An 18,326-nucleotide genomic window follows, 5' to 3' on the forward strand; every position below is an offset into this window, starting at 1 on the left:
GGCCAATAATTTACAGGGCAATTTGCACAGCTCAAATGAAGGTTTTTGTTCAAGACCATTAAAATCAAAGGTCACATTTAATACCAACCTTTTATCCTGCCTGGACTCAAATCAGTTTCAGGATTTGTCATTTAAAAAGTCATAAATAAGGTGCCTCCTTTGTGGCATCTGTTCATGTCTCTTTTCATATTTTCTTCAACAGAAATTCACAGAAAAGCTAAGTTTAAGGGGAAAAAAGGAAGAAAAGTAAAAGAAAAAAGATAAGAGCAATTTCTTTTCTTCTCTTTTTTTTTTTTTTTTTGGTCTTTTGTCTTTTTATGGCCACACCTGCAGCATATGGAAGTTCCCAGGCTAGGGGTCAAATCGGAGCTGTAGTTGCTGGCCTACACCACAGCCACAGCAATGCCAGATCCAAGCCACATCTGTGACCTACACCACAGCTCATGGCAATGCCAAATCCTTAACTCACTGAAGCCAGGGATTGAACCCGTGTCTTCATGGATACTAGTCAGGTTCATTAACCACTGAGCCATGACAGGAACTCTAATAAGAGCAATTTCTACTAATGATTTCAAAAGCTGGTCCTTGAGCTTTAGTGGGAATAAGATGATCAGCATCAATGGGATGTATAATATAAGGAGAAATAAAAAGACCAATGACCTGTCTGCTGCAGCAACTGATCTTGTCAGAGCTGTGCGCTCTGAGCAAATTCTGGAAGCGCTTTGATACCAGCAGTCTTTATCCCATGTTCCTCCTCTAGCATAACTTGCCAGGATATGCTCTGCCAATCCTTAATCAGTGTCAAAAGTTCTATAGGAGAGGGTTCCACACAGAACATCCTTACCCTCCTAGCAAGGAAATGCCAAAGGCTGTCATTCTCCCTTTTGCCTTCAAAGCACAAATTTCCCAGTGAGCCAGAGCAGTAAGTGTGCCTCCCACTCTTTTTGGAAGCTGAATTTGTAGTCAGTGAAAAGCTCTGCATAAATCAGGAGAGGAATCGCCCTTTGAAAAGGGAACACCTTCCATGTTTTTGGAACTCTACAATCCAATAAGAATATCCTCTGGCAAGAACTATTAAGCTCTTGTATTTTGCAAATGTGTATTTCATTTTACTTCTTCATGTATAAACATCCATCTTATTTCAGCTGCAAGTGTTTTTTAAAAGTTTACTGAAGTATAGTTGATTTACAATATTGTGTTAATTTCTGCTGTACGGCAAAGTGATTCAGTTTATATAAATGTGCGTGTGTGTGTATGTATATATTCTTTTTGATGTTATTTTCCATTATGATTTATCACAAGGTATTGAATATAGTTCCCTGTGCTAGACAGTGGGACCCTGTTGTTTATCACTTTATATATAATTGTATATATCTGCTAACTCCAAACTCCCAATCCTTCCCTTCCCTCCAAATCTGTTCCTTGGCACCAAAAAGAAAAGTCTGTTCTCTATGTCTGTGAGTCTGTTTCTGTTTCATGGATATGTTCATTGGTGTCATATAAGTGATATCACATGTCTTTCTCTTTCTGATGTACTCCACTTTGTATAATAATCTCTAGGTCCATACATGTTGCTGCAAATGGTATTATTTCATTCTTTTTATGGCTGAGTATTATTTCATTATGTATATATAGCACATCTTCTTCATCCATACATCTGTCAATGAACATTTAGTTTGCTTCCTTGTCTTGGCTATTGTGAATAGTACTGCTATGATCATAGGGGTGCATGTATCTTCTTGAATTACAGTTCTGTCTGGCTAAATGCTCAGAAGAAGGATTGTAGATCATATGGCAACTCCCTTTTTAGATTTCTGAAGAAATTCTATACTGTTTTCCATAATAGTTGAACCAATTTACATTCCAACAAGCAGTTTAGGAGGGTTCCCTTTTCTCCACACCCTCTCCAGCATTTGTTGTTTGTAGACTTTAATGATGGCCATTCTGACAGATGGAGGTGGTATTTCATTGTTGTTTTAATTTGCATTTATTTAATAATTAGCTACAATCAGTGTCTTTTCATGTGCTTATTGGTGATCTGTGTGTCTTCTTTGGAGAAATGTCTATTTAGATTTTCTGCGGAATTTATGATTGTGTTGTTTGTTCTTTCATTATTGAGTTGTATGAGCTGCTTGTATATATCGGAAATTAAGCCCTTATCAGTTGTATCAATTGCAAATGTTTTCGTCCATTCTATAGGTTATCTTTTCATGTTGTTTATGGTTTCCTTTCATTTGCAAAGCATTTTAAGGATAAATAGTATCATGCCACTCTAGTATTGAAGAAACAGTTTTCACTAAGTTGTAGTTTACCCAAGATCCCCCAGTTTGGAAGGGGCAAGACCAGGTCTTAAGCTCAGTCTAGCTCTGATTTTACTATATTTTAACCTCTTCATCTAAGGAACTTATATTATGTATTATGGAGTTTATGTCCAAATAATTGATTTATCATATATGACAAGAATCATGTCTCTCCATGGTCCAACAGATAGAATACAGCTCAAATCTACCCAGAGACCATGTGATGCAATTAAACTGCCCCCTTTTGAAAGTGACTATACTGCCCAAGGCAATACACAGATTCAATGCAATCCCTATCAAATTACCAAGGACATTTTTCACAGAATTTGAATAAAATAGTTTAAAGTTTGTTTGGAAGCACAAAAGACCCAGAAGAGCCAAAGACATCCTGAAAAAGAAAAATGGAGCTGGAGGAATCAGGCTCCCAGACTTCAGACAATACTACAAAGCAACAATCATCAAAACTGTATACTACTGGCACAAAGACAGAAATATAGATCAGTGGAACAGGATAGAAAGCCCAGAATTCAACCCATGCACCTACAGCCAACTCATCTATGACAAAGGAGGCAAGAATATGCAATGGAGAAAGGACAGCTTGTTCAATAAGTGGTGCTGGGAAAACTGGACAGCCGCATGGAAAAGAATGAAATTAGAACACTCCCTAACACCATACACAAAAAGAAACTCCAAATGGATTAAAGACCTAGATAGAAGACCAGACACTATCAAACTCTTAGAGGAAAACATAGGCCAAACCCTCTCTGACATCAATGACAGCAACATCTTCTCAGATCCACCTCTTAGAGTACTGACAAGAAAAACAAAAATAAACAAATGGGACCTAATCAAACCTCAAAGTTTCTGCACAGCAAAGGAAACCCTAAACAAAACAAAAACACAACCCACAGAATGGGAGAAAATCTTTGCAAATGAATCGACTGACAAGGGGTTCATCTCCGAAATTTATAAACACCTCCTGCAGCTCAATACCAAACAAACAACCAACCCCATCCAAAAATAGGCAGATCTAAATGGACAATTCTCCAAAGAAGACATACAGATGGCCAAAAAACACATGAAAAGATGGTCAACATCACTCATCATTAGGGAAATGCCAATCAAGACCGCTATGAGGTACCACCTTACACCAGCCAGAATGGCCATCATCAAAAGGTCTACAAACAGTAAGTGCTGGAGAAGGTGTAGAGCAAAAGGAACCCTAGTACACTGTTGGTGGGATTGTAATTGGGTGCAACCACTGTGGAAAACAGTGTGGAGATTTCTCAGAAAACTAAAAATAGAACTACCATTTGATCCAGCAATCCCACTCTTGGGCATCTATCCAGAGAAAACCATGACTCGAAAAGACGCATGTTTTCCGATGTTCATTGAAGTACTATTTGCAATAGCCCAAGACATGGAAACAACCTAAATGTCCATTGACAGAGGAGTGGATCAAGAAGATGTGGTACATATGCACAGTGGAATATTACTCAGCCATTAAAGGAACAAAATACCAGCATTTTTAGCAACATGGATGGACCTAGAAATTATCATGCTAAGTGACGTCAGTATACAATGAGACACCCACATCCAATGCTTTCACTGACATGTGGAATCTGAAAAAAGGACAGAATGAACTTCTTTGCAGAACAGATACTGACTCACAGAGTTTGAAAAACTTATGGTTTCCAAAGGAGACAGTTTGGGGGTGGGGGGATGTGCTGGGTTTGTGGGATGGAAATCCTATAAAATTGGAATGTGATGATCATTGTTCAATTATAACAGTAATAAATTCATTGAGTAAAAGAAAAAAAAAAAAGAAAGTGACTAGGGTGCCTCTCAATGAACTGAATGTTCACAATCCATTCATTCCACTGATTATTTTGGCATCTGTGGCTCTGCAGCTATAAGTGAGCTCAGCCTGGTCTCTAAGGACTGAACCCAGGACTAGAGAACTTCCTGGGGAGCCAGGGCAGAACAAACCCATGTCAAGGAAGGACAGTAACATATTTCCTTAAACAGTTACCTTCCTTCCTATGTGTCAATATAATTCACAGATATTAGAATACATGTTACAAGACTGTCAAACTCTTAATTGGGCCATTTCTCAATCCACAGGATGCACTTGCTTTAGCGGAGACAGGGGCAAGGACCTACACGAATGCACATCATGCTTCACAAGCATTTACTAATTCTCTTTTGTTTATTCTTAACAATAACCATGTGGGATCGATATTATATTCATTTTACTGATGAGGAAATTAAGGATCACAAAAGGCAAACCATGTCCCCAGTATTTCATACTTAATAAGTGAGAGAACCCAGAATCAAAGGTAAAATTTGTAATGAAGGGTAGCAGTGAATCTTTGAGCAAGCACAATAACTTTCTTCCACAATCTAAGTGCGTTAGACTTCTTTTATTTGCAAATGATCTTTTTGTGAAAGGTGATGGTGCTGTCAAATATTGTTGCTAAAGAAAAATCTGGCAGGAGGGGAAGTGACTGTACAGAACCAGAATTGCCATGCAGTGCACATACTTGTAATGAAAGGAGGAAAAGGATCTCTAACCACAGACTGGCTTCCAGCTCATTCACATTTTCCTGTGTTCTAATGGTTGTTCTGATTAAGCAACTTACATGAGAGTGAAAACCAACATAGAGGAAAGGAGGTGGTAATTGACTTGTTAAAACTTATTTAAAATGTCAAATCATAAGCATTGTTAGATTATCCAGCTTGAAGTTGGGTCAAATGGCCAAATCGCTGTCTTAAAAGATCAATGTTAGGGTATAGCTAAATAGCACAGGTATTTGTGATCAGGTAAGAATGGCTGGAAAGGACAGATTTTAGGATCTTTCATTCTGTGAAGAATACTATTTGCCAATTAGATTTTTTTTTCTTTTTTGGCCACAACTGTGGCATATGCAGGTTCTTGGGCCAGCTGTCCAATCCAAGCTGCAGCTGTGATCTACTTCACTGCTGCAGCAATGCTGGATCCTTAACCCACTGCCCTGTGCTGAAGATCTAACCAGCACTGCTGCAGAGACACTGCTGGATCCTTAACCTGCTGTGCCACAGCAGGAACTCCAGCCAATTTCTTTGGATACTTTCACCAGCAACCCAAACTTTTGTTAGAAATGAAGAATTTATTCTTCAGTATCTGAGAACACTGCTGGCAGAAATAGCTCATTTTCTCAGTTTCCCCCAAATCCACCGAAGACAGTTGCTTTAGCCAAGGTCACGGTTCACTAATCTTCATTTCAGAGTCTGTTTTCCAGAGCCAGTCATGAAGACAAAGGAGGGGAACACTTAATACTCACCCTCCAGTAAATTAAGAAGCCTGACTCCCTCTCCCCCCACTACTTCAGGGTGCTAGTCCTTAGCATTAATTGATGGACTTCACATGGCAATATTTCGTCAGAATAGGTGTTTCCTCAATGAAGACTTTACTCACTATTCCTTGTCTGTAACATTAGGCCCTGAACTTAAGTGCCTGACCCATAATCACATGGACCTTAAAGGCCAAAGACTTCTAATAAGTTGAAGGCTAATTAATGCTGGGACCCACTTCACAACACCCTTGTTGTTCTGTTCTCTTAGCTGGTCTCCAAATACAAGGGTCTCACCCTGACCCCCTTCCCTTCCCCCACATGGCCCAGGACCACCTTTGGATGGTGTAGATGGCCCTCCCTTATTTCCTTCAAAATCGTTATCTCCTACAGAGGAGATTTTGCTAATGTTTTCTTGTTTTATTCCTTAAAGTCATAGAAAACAAGTCCCACTCTTTGATCTAATTCTTTGACTACACAAAGAAAACTTCATTGAACATTCTCAGATTTTTAAATGTTTCCCTCACTTAACGTGACTCCTCCTTCCCATCCTGCTGGCCTCCTCTGTATGCATCCCACTTTCTTACTATCGGTACTGAAATGCTAAATACGGTCATGATTCATTTGAAGCCCAGGCTTTTGCCTTTCTGCTCTGCACAAGGCACCATGCTAGACCCTACGAACAGAGTCTGCAAGGAGCTCGGAGTCCACAGTAAGTTTATGGAAATGTACTTCCTTCCCTGAAACCAATTTTCAGGCCATGGTTACAGTGCAGTGTATTTTTATATTCTGTGACAGGATAACCCTAATTTTTTCCTGCATGAAATCTGTCATTGATCTCCTCCCACTGACATTCCCCCAAGTGATTATTTCTTTTCTTTCCAGGCACAAAGAACTACTCCCGAATCACTGTTAACCTGAATATCTTATAAATTGGACAGTGTCAAATCAAGCTATTTGTTCTCTCCACACCTAGGTAATAGAGGTTATTCCCTGTCAACTCCGGCCTGCCCTCTTTTACTGCTCATTGTTTTTAACAAGAAGAGAAATACTGTCTTCCTAGCTCTTAGTCTGATAATGCAAAGCAAGATCCCTCCTGCATGAGAAGTAGATTAATTCACATACTGTTCCATAAAATGCAATATGTACTCTGATTTACACATATTAAAAACTGTGGGGAGTTCCCGTCATGGCTCAGCAGTTATCCATGAGGATGTGGGTTTGATCTCTGGCCTCACTCAGTGGGTTAAGGATTCAGCGTTGCTGTGAGCATACGTCACAGACGTGGCTTAGATCTGGCATTGCTGTGACTGTGGTGTAGGCCAGCAGCTGCAGCTCCAATTTTGTCCCCTAGCCTGGCAACCTCCATATGCCATGGGTGCAGCCTTAAAAAAAAAAAAAAAAAAAAAAAAAGTCTTCTTCCTTAAAATACAAATACCTCCAAACCCTATCCATAATCAACAATACCTTTAAAATCCCAGATAATTAGAAACTTCTGTGAAAACTTCATATTAGAGGAAATCATTAACAACTTTTTCTAGGAAATAAAAAATAATTCCTGGATAATAATGCTTTATTTAAGCATTATCTTTCTAAATTTTTACCTTAGAAATGGAATTTAATTCATAAGATTTGGGAGCTTTAAAGACTCTTCAAGAGCATCATTTTGTGATGAGAAAAGAAGCCCAGAGAAATGCAGTACTTGTTAAACCTACTACAGAAAATGCAGAGCAGATGTAGATGTAAAACCCGGTCTCCAACCCATCACTTCATTCCCGCAATAATGTTTTCTTTGCATTGGGTGATAAATGTTTTAGTCATTGAATATTATGGGTATGACGAGATTAACCCATTGAAGCAGATAATTTGATGTTTCTAATTGGTTTGTCTTACAATCTATGTGTAAAGGAAAAGATGTTTACTGAGTGGTACTTGCTATATACATAAAGAATATAGTAGGACAATCGTTAAGAAAAATTTGCTTTAAATCAGGTAGACCTGGGTTCAAATCCCCACCCAGGTACTTACCAGCTTCCTAACACTGAACAAATCACAACTCCCGCCCTCAGTTTCCTCATCCCTTATAGGCTTATTCTGAGAATAAAATGACTTAATGTGTGTAATGCACACAAAACAGTGCTTGACACAGTAAGCACTACATGGGTGTCTGCCAAAGTTTTTATTTTTATTTTTATCCTTATTCCTGGATTCAAGAATGAGCTTTTGCAATACTCAACGCATGTTCATTTAAATGCCAGCCAGTCATCAATATCAAAGCAAAACAAAGGAGCCTAATCAAGGGGTAGAAGTGAGCATAGGAATTTGTTACTGTGGGCAAATGGTCTCTACATATGACGAAAGAGAGAAATCAAAGAAAGCACATGGAGCTATGCAATATCTATGGACATGTCTCAATGACCATCAAATCTTTTTACTATCCTTTAAAAATGCTTTTATGAATAACATAGTTAAGACTTTTTTTTTTTTTGTCCTTTTGCCATTTCTTGGGCTGATCCCACGGCATATGGAGGTTCCCAGGCTAGGGGTCTAATTGGAGCTGTAGCTGCCAGCCTACACCACAGCCACAGCAACGCGGGATCCGAGCCATGCCTGCAACCTACACCACAGCTCACGACAACACCAGATCCTTAACCCACTGAGCAAGGGCAGGGATCAAACCCGCAACCTCATGGTTCCTAGTTGGATTCGTTAACCACTGCGCCATGATGGGAACTCCAATTAAGACTTTTTTTAATGAAAAGATGTAAAGTCGAATTTGAAGACATTTTTCTAACTGGCTTTGCTATAAAATTTTGTAAATATATATAATGTGTCTAGTTCTTCCTTTTTTTTTTTTTTTTCTTTAAGGGTGGAACCTGTGGCATATGGAGGTTCCGAGGCTAGGGATCAAATCAGAGCTACAGCTGCTGGCCTACACCACTGCCACAGCAACGCCAGATCCAAGCTGCATCTGTGACCTTCACCGCAGCTCGTGGCAACAGAGAATCCTTATTACACTAAGTGAGGCCAGGGATTGAACCTGCATCCTCATGGATACTACTCGGGTTTGTTACTGCTGAGCCATGATGGGAACTCCCCAGTGTGTCTAGTTCTTTCTCCAATCTTATTTTATTGTATTTTCACATTTAATGTATTGATATATATTTATTTTTCTTTTTTCTCACATTATCATGCTCCATCATAAGTGACATCCAATCTTATTTTAAAAAGATTGAGGTCTGATTACTTCTTGTAGTAATAAACGACTTGTTAATATTAATGAGTTCTGGCCAATATTCTATGTTGGGAAACCATATTATAGTAAGAGACCTAAAAAATACAATTTATGTAGCTAAGTGTAAATCACTAAGTGTGAATCTGTCTTGTGGGAGGGTATATGTGATGTGTGGAGAATACATGAAAAGGAGATAATGGCATCTTTTGGGCCAGTTAATCTGGATGATGTAATTATTGGCTGTTTATACAAGAAGCTACATTGACTAAACATAAGTAAAGGTAGAAAATATTTTTTAAATAATCATTTTATGGACAATATTAAATTTTCTGTTTCTGATTTGACTATTGGGTGTGATTCACATTTACAAAATCACACTTAACATACACAAATCTATGGTAATCCCAATTTATCTTTCGGGTCCTGGCCCTATATTCCTGCTATCATCTGCTTAATCCACATATTACACCTAGTCATGCAGCTGGTTTATCAAAGTCGGAGGTGCACATATTTGCTTTATTTGGACAATTCAATGTTATAAAAATTAGAAAAGTTTACCTAAAATCCAAACTTTTAACTTCTTAAAGATCCAAAGATATGACTGGTGGTATTCATTCTGGCTACCCACTGGGATCACAGAAGGAATGAACTTAAGAAAAAGAAGCCACCTTGAATTATTTATTAGTGTGACATAAGCCCAGGTGTTGGGATGCTTTTAAGGGTCCTCAGAAGGTTCTCAGGCACTGTAAGGTACACTTAGCTGGGGCATAGAGTAATAGAGGTTTTCAAAGTGGTTGACTAGCAACATCAACATTTCCTTGGAATGTGTTAGAAATGCAAATTTCAGGCCTCACACAGACCTATACAGTCTTCTTTTCACAAGGAACTCTGAGAGTGGGAAGACACTATCCTGCAGCATCAAAGACCCTTCATGACCTAATTTCTATACAGCTTCCTACCCATTTCTCTTAACATTCCACCTCTCTCCAGCTTTGATCTCTGTTTTAACAAGCCTTCCAGGTGATTCTGGTGCACCCTCAAGTTCCAGAACCACTGCACTGTAACACAGACTCCACATATCTCTCTTGGTTATTGTAGCCTGCTTCCACGCAATTAAATGTTATCTAGTACACTGGTTTGCATTTAAAGACCCTTTACTGAGCTCACTGCTATTTTTCTAATATTTCTGTTTCTATTTATGGCAGATAAATATAAATTTCCTGTTTCTGATTATGACTAAAGAACCCCAACCAAGATTTGGGCATCATTTTCCTTTCTGGTGCAGATGTACCTTCTGAGTTACTTAAAATCATTTTCTTTACAATCCCACTGCTGCTTTCCAGTTCTGGCTCCCATTACTTCTTATCTTCGCTATTGAAATTGTTTCCTAACTAGCTTCCCTGCCTCTATACCTCCTCACTCCAATCCATCACATATACTGCTGACAGCTTAATCTTCCCAAAGTGCAAGCCAGGTCATAAACTCCCTCGCTCAGAAATCTTCAGTGACTCGCCGCTGAATAAGCTGCATCCACTCTGTCCAGCATCAAAGACCCTCCATGACCCAGTTCCCACCTGCCTATCTTCCTACACCTTTCTCTCACCATTCCATTTCTCTTTCAACCTTAAACTCTAAATGAGTTACTATGCCCTAAACCTTCCTGGTCTGTACTGACTCTTAACTTTATGGTTTACCTTACACTTTCTTTCCACTTGGATTGTCCAAATCTCATCTTTTCACACTATAACTGCCTCAAACATGAATTCTGCCTTAAGTCTTTCCTGATTCACATCTAAGATTTTTATCTGTTCTATTCTACCTTAAGTTTTTATCCCATCCTCATACATTAGTTGATCTATTGGAGCACACACACACACACACAAATACACACACACACACTATATTCACAGTCAATAGGAATGAGCACTCATCTACTTGGTTAACAAAAAATTAATAACTGCCTTCTGTATGCTAAGCTCTAGATGAGTGGTAAGCATATTGGCTCATTGAATAAACACTATCCTAAAAATCTATGGACAAATCTTTAAAGGGTTAAAAGATAATTGGAAACATGATATTCAATATTCCAACAGTTTACTGAAGGGAAAATTTGGGAAACTTCTCCTTTCCAATTTCTAGGTACTTCTCCCATCATCACTCTCTTTATCAGGTGAAGTGAGACACACTAAAGTCCTCTGAAGATGTGTCAACTTCAAGCACCTTAAAAGATATTGCCCCATGCATGTGAGAGACAAAGGAGCAAATTAATGCACTTAGGTGATTCTATGAGAAGATAATTTTAAAGGACAAGTATTGGTAATGGGACAAGACTGAGTCTTAGTCAAACCTGGCAGTTTGTCTACCTTTGGTGCTACTTGGAATCCATCATATGCATGCAATTCAATAGATTCCCTCTATTTGAGTAGGGTGATGTTTTCTCTTTGCTAAAGCTCTACTCCCTACACTAACTCTCCTATTCTTACATGATTAGTGCTTCTTTTTCTTTTAAATATATTCTGTTCCAGAGATCAGCCAATGGAAAAATGGTAACTTGGTTTAAATATTATGCTTTCCTAACAGTAATTAAAGTTTAACAGAGCTTGTTTCATGAGCTATATATAGGCTTTACTCAAATGAGAGATTCTAATATATCTGTGGATATCATGACAGCCCAGGGAGGCATTTGGTACCTTTAGACTATGACACATCTCAAACAGCAGTAGTATGAGAGGGTGAACGAGATACTAAGAGCCCAGGAACCATGTGCCTGGGTCTTCAGAACATCATAAATAGTCCTTGAAATAACTAAATTTTAGATGAAGTGATTCAGGACAATTTAAGGATGGAGCAAGACAGGAGAATAATGTTCATGGATAATATATAGAAAGATAGTTCGTATCTTAGAAATATAAAAGTAAATATAATTCAGGTCAACAAACATTTACTGATCCATAACAATATTACCAAGACATTTGAGATGCAAACCTTGTTTCTAGTGATGACCAGCAGTCTGAAGATGAGATGAACAATTATAAAAGAACTATTACACTAAAAGAACACCACCATGGCTGTGGTAAAGGCCTGCAGCTCCAGCTCTGATTCAACCCCTAGCCTGGAAACTTCCATATGCCACAGGTACAGACTTAAAAAGAAAAAAATAAAATAATTAAAACTACACCATAAAGCTAAATGGTGTAAGGATGTGGAGAAATAAAACAAACAAAAAACCCACGCATACAAACAAAACAAGAGAAAACCTCTTGGTAAAAGAAAAAGATAGGCATAGGAGATGCCTTATAATTCAAACTCAATTTTGATCAGTGAAGGAGTGGTAAGAAGAGGAAACTATAGGAACAAAAAGAAGGAGAAATGCTAAGTATAATGACAATTTGGGCACTATCCATAAACTGGGGGAGAAATAAGTTAATTGAGAAATGAAGTAGGAGATGGGACTGGAAAACGTGATGGGGCCATATTGAACAGGACTTGAATGTGAGAATAACTTAGTACTAACTGGATATGTGAAGGAAAACTAATGAAAGGCAGGTTTCTTGTTCTCTTATGATCAAAAAATCTTCCTGAGACACAATATTTATGATAACCAACTGTACTGGAGAGACTCAGATTAGGTTCTTTGGCTGGAACAGCTTATGAGAATGTCCAATGGCGAACTAGCTTCCCTATCAGATACCCTTATATCTACTATGAAGAATTTTATGAACTCCTTAGACATGATTATTCTTGGAGTCCAGATTTCTTTTTTTTTTTCTTTTTTTTTTTCAGTACTAAAAGGTCAGCTTCTGGGAACTGAATGGGAAAGAGTAATAACTGGTATTTGTTCTCACACATTAGCTTTTATATTGCGCTAGTGTGGTGTTTCCTGGGGTTGGGGGTGGGGGTAGAATTGGCAGATACCAATCAAATTTGAAAGTGGGTATTTCCTTTACCCTGTGCTAAAAGATAAAAGACTATCTATATCAATACATGAGATTTTTATGGTATATGATACAGGGAAAAATTCAAATGTATTTTTATGATTACATTGGCTGGTACCTTTCAATTCATCCTGATACAACACGTTGGAAAATGGAAAATGTCATCGGTCAACCAGTTTGGCTACGATTGTCATCAAGAGGACTGCTCATTCTGGCTCTTTTTAAACAAAGACTGAAACTCAACACCTTCATTTATCTTCCATGCAGAAAGAACTAGACATTAGAGTTCAGAAAAAGAAATCTTAAATGAAAATTCTGTATCTGCCTCATGATGCAGTTGAGAATCTCCGCCAGACATCTTATTTCTCTCTCTCTCTCTTTCTTTCTTTCTTTCTTCCTTCCTTCCTTCCTTTCTTCCTTTCTTCCTTCCTTTCTTCCTTTCTTTCTTTCCTTTTTGTCTTTTTGTCTTTTTAGGGCCGTACCCACAGCATATGGAGGTTCCCAGGCTAGAGGTCCAATCGGAGCTGTAGCCACTGACCTACACCAGGGCCCAGCAATGCAGGATCTGAGCCGTATCTGAAACCTACACCACAGCTCATGGCAACACTGGATCCTTAACCCACTGAGCCAGGCCAGGGATGGAACCTGCATCCTCATGGATGCTAGTCGGGTTCGATAACTGCTGAGCCGTGACGATGGGAACTCCTCTATTTCCCTCCTTTTCAGTTGGATTGGCTATCTTTATTTCCTCCCTATAGACCCCACTTTACACCTCTGGCCACACTTTCCCCTTGACTAGAGGTGAATGGCTTAGTGGAGTAAATCAAGATCATTAATATTTTCAGATCAAATAAAATCACATTAAAGGAATCTCGGAATCATCTAAGATAAAACCAGTTTCTTCTTATAGCTTTGTATCTTCAACACATTTGACTTATCAAAGGCGCCTGCACACTGAATATTACAGGTTACCTAGGAAACTTACAGTGACTACACTTAAAAACAACACAAAGCTCTCTTGCTGAAGCAGAAAGCCATTTTTAAAAATTCTATTTTGGGAGTGGTAAAAGAAATAGTTAACAAGTAAATATTAGCACATAGATTCTGTTCTATCTCGGTTTTCTTTTTCACGTCATTCCTTAGTTGCCTTCTATTTCTGCCACTGAATTGCTATTACAATATATAACTAAAGAATATGCTAATGGATCGTGAGCATTTCTAATATCGGCTATGATGGAGTACATGAGGTCTGATCCTGAGGTTCCTCAGATGATGTGGTAGATAATTTGTATGTCTTTTAAGCATTCATTAATTTAGGGTGACCATAGGAGTGTACTTAGTACAATCCTGGTTTCTGTTTGAAATCCTGGCAAAATTCTTAATGGTGCCCTTTTACTTGAAAATTATCCAAGTTTGAATGATAAATTACATGCTTGCCTTAATTATCTATTACATACAAAATGTATTGAGGAACATAATACTGAACCAGGACAATCAGTGTCCTCGAGGAGCTAAAACTGTATAATCTAATTGAAAAAAAATATAAAGGAGTAACATACTACATCATTTACATTTACTACTAAAATAATATAATGCTCTTACATTATTCATTATTATGGAGTGACAAAAAAAAATTTTTCCCAAGTCTTGTCTACAGTAATAAATTGCATCAAGAAGACACTTCCCCATAGCCTATAAAACAAATCAGAAAAAAAAGATAAAATACATAACAGAGTCGCTTGTTATGATTCTGCAAACCCACAGCAGCTTGGTTAGCAACAAATCAAGGTCACCTTGGCTCCTGCCCAATCCTAAATCTACCACTGAGAGACTGCCTCGAGGCTGGGATTTTATAAGATACCCTGAGAGTTGTTGCAGTGTTTTCCGAAATCCAATTTACCAAGTCCATTATTATGACCGGGCAAACTGATATAGCATTTCTATATTTGCAAGGCGCAGGGCACAAGAGAGCTCCACAAAAAGGAGCTTGAAAAATGCTTCCGGATGATGACAGTGGTTTTCATGATGGTAAATGATGTAGAATTCTATTTCTTCCAAATTTACATGTCTACCCTAGTCAATGAAAAACAAACATGAAGACCGTCCCACCTCACAACAACTGAAATGAGATATTTTTCTTTCCTTTTCTCAGCAGCCCTTGCTATGTACAGTAAATAAAAATTATACCAATATGGCTTGGTAAAATGCAAAGACGTTTTAGGGTTCAAATCTCAACTTTGCCATCTTTTAGTTCTGTACCCTTGACCCTCCAAGGCTAAGTTTCTCATTTTATAATAAAAAGTGGTTAGAATGAAATAAGAGGAAAAGTGTTGAGTGTCTGGCATGGTGTTAGTAAAATCTGAACCTGAATGTCAGTTATCATTGCATATAATCACCAGAGGAGTCAGGGTTAATTCTGACAGTGAGGTTCCTGCAATGACCTCTTCTAAGGCTGGTAGGTTAGAACAGAAGTTTTTAAACTAGTTTGCAAATGAATCAGCTGAAGCAGTTTTTAAAATACAAATTCCTAATCCCACAGGCAGAATTCTGATTTTCTATATCTGGAAGATGCCCCAGGATTTTTCATTTCTTATTAGCAGCTGCCCATCCATTACCACAGATCACACTTGCACAAATATAAGTTAGAGAAAATGCATAAATGAAGCCTAGCCACAATCTCAAGGCTGAAATTTCACATTAAAAAAATATAGTGACAGCCATAAAAAAAAAAAGAATGAAATAATGCCATTTGCAGCAACATAGATGGACCTGGAGATTATCAGACTAAGTGAAGCAAGCCAGACAAAGACAAATATCATATGATACTGCTTTTAGGTGGAATCGAAAATATGATACAAATGAACTTATATACAAAAAAGAAACAGACTCACAGACGTAGAAAACAAACTTATGGTTATTAAAGGGGAAAGAGGGGAGGGATAAATTCTGAGTATGGGATTAACATATACACACCACTACATATAAAATACATCAGTAACAAGGACTTACTGTATAGTACAGACATCTATATGCAATATTTTGTAATAACAAGGGAAAGGAATCTGAAAACAAATACACACACACAAGACACACACATATGTATAAGTGGATCACTCTGCTGTACACCTAAAACTAAGACAACACTGCAAATCACCTATATTTTAATAAACAAACAACAAAAAACCCATAGTGAACTACTTAGTGTCTCTCTCTGGATAGCCTTCCAGCAAGTCAGTGTGTCCCAAACTGAATTTATCTTAAACCTGGAAATTTTTGTAGATAACACTTCTACCTCAAAACCTCAAGGTTCTCATCCTTCAGCAGGGATATGAAAACAACTGAAACCCTTGTATACTGCTGGTGGAAACAAAATGGTATAGCTGCTTTGGAAACTACTTTGGCAATTTTCATAGTTAAAAATGCAATAAATAAATATATGAGTAGCAATTCCACACCTATGTGTATACCTGAGAGAACTGAAAACATATGTTTATACAAAATCTTGTGCACAGAGGTTCAAAATATCATAATTAATAATAGCCAAAAAGTGGAAATAGAAGAAATATCGATCAACTGATTAATGGATAATAAAATGTGATGTTAAGTATAGAATAGAATATTATTCAGCCATGAAAAAGAATGAAGTACTAACACATGGTACAACATGGATGAACCTTGAAAAGATTATGCTAAGTGAAAAAAGCCAGACGAAAAAGGCCTAATGTTGTATGATTCATTTATATGAAATATACAGCATAGGCAAATTCATAGAAACAGAGAGTAAATTCGTAGCTGCCAGGGGCTGGGAGAAGGTGGACAGTGCAGTGATTATTGATGGCATGGTTTTTTTGTGGGAAGAGATAAAAAATGTTCTGGAATTAGATAGTAGTGATAGTTGCACAACACATGAATATGCTAAAATTCATTGCATTGTATACTTTAAAACTTTAATATTTGTTATATGAATTTATCTCAGAATAAAAAGGTTTCAATGGCTCCTGACTGTCTCAGTGAAAACTCTAACTTCCCAACTTGGCATATGAGATTCATCCCTCTATAACTTCTCTTCATGTGTTCTATTCCCAGCCTAAGTGAACCATTGTTCTTCTCAAGTACTAGCACATGTTTTCCCCTGCTTTAAAACATATTTCAGGAGTTGTGGCAAAATGGTTAACGAATCTGACTGGGAATCATGAGGTTGTGGGTTCGATCCCTACCCTTTCTCAGGGATCGGCATGAGACTGCGGGTTAAGGATCCGGCGTTGTTCTGAGCTATGGTGTAGGTTGCAGATGTGGCTCGGATCCCATGTTGCTGTAGCCGTGCTGTTGGCCAGCAGCTACAGCTCTGATTAGACCCCTATCCTGGGAACCTCCATATGCCACGGGAGCGGCCCTAGAAAAGGAAAAAAGACAAAAAGAAAAAAAAAAACACATTTCATATATCTTTGTTTCATGTGCAATTACCATAATGTGTCACACAATGTCAGCACTCCATACTTGAATGCTGAGTAAAAGAGCAAATTATTTTTTCAAAAACACAGTATGCCCTAATTTTTATATGCAGCAATCTTCATTTGAAACACAAGCAGGTGGGAATCCTTAAAATAGGGATAAAGCAGAATTCTGTCTTTTGCAAAAATATCATAAAATGCTATTACTGTAGCCATAGATAAATAAATACACATTTATGTATACTACACCAAAAAACTACATGCAAAGACACACACATATACAATAAAGGAATGAATAAGCAAATCTTATGCAGTCTTACAACTACCCTGTCTTCTCATGCTGCAATCAGTAAAAGAACTATTTTCACAGCAATTTTGGAAAGAGAAGTAAAACCCAGGAAGCATAACTGTTTTACTTATTCACATTTAGAAACTTAATCCCATATCCTGTGCCTCTGTCCTTAGCTTATGCAATATCCTTTCCTCTGTTCTTTTGAGGATGCCAGTTCAATATTCTCTGTCTCCTGAAGCAGACTAGTAAGCAGTGTCAATACCTAAAATGTTTATTGATTGCTTCCTCTATTCCCCTTTATCTGATTATTGGAATATTGAAAGATACACTTAACCAGAGAGAAAATGTTTTCTTCCACCTGGTAAAGCTAAAATCCCATTGAGTTTTTGTTAAAAATCCACCACGCCACAGTGAACAGGAGGTAACTAATAGGCATATGAAATTGAAGGAAGAAATGACTGAAAATCAAAGTCTAGGAATGGAGATTCACTCCCATCTACCCATCACTGACAAACACAGGACAACTACTTCTTGAGGTTCATGATACATAGTCATTATTTTTAATTGGCATTCAGTTAGAATGGATTCAACTCCAACAAAAATTAAACTTGAGAAGCCTTGAAAGAGAACTATAAATAACTGGAGCAAGGGAACTTTTTTTCAATGAATACATTTTTAGTTTCTATTTTCTACTTTTCTATATTTTCTACGAGAGCACATACAACTTTTTAAAATTTTATTGGAGTATAGTTGACTTAATGTTGTATCATTTCAGGTGTAC

At 37.7% G+C, this 18,326-nt stretch overlaps 1 protein-coding gene and 1 long non-coding RNA gene across 4 annotated transcripts in view; both read right to left on the bottom strand.

The window, feature by feature from the left end:
• FGF12 (fibroblast growth factor 12) overlaps positions 1-18,326 on the bottom strand; it is a 577,959-nt gene that overhangs the window by 68,391 nt on the left and 491,242 nt on the right. The gene's annotated exons all lie outside the window — the stretch shown is intronic.
• On the bottom strand, positions 1,279-7,133 carry LOC146397671 (uncharacterized). Its single transcript, XR_014824544.1, has 2 exons — positions 3,847-7,133; positions 1,279-1,944 (listed from the first exon to the last, which is right to left on the bottom strand). It is a non-coding gene; the product is annotated as an uncharacterized LOC146397671 (long non-coding RNA).

This window comes from Sus scrofa, chromosome 13, assembly GCF_054392235.1.
Source record: "Sus scrofa isolate SSC_HxYL_T2T_F1_AM1 chromosome 13, Sscrofa_HxYL_maternal_Yorkshire_Landrace_v2.0, whole genome shotgun sequence".
In the NCBI taxonomy this organism is placed as follows: Eukaryota; Metazoa; Chordata; class Mammalia; order Artiodactyla; family Suidae; genus Sus; species Sus scrofa.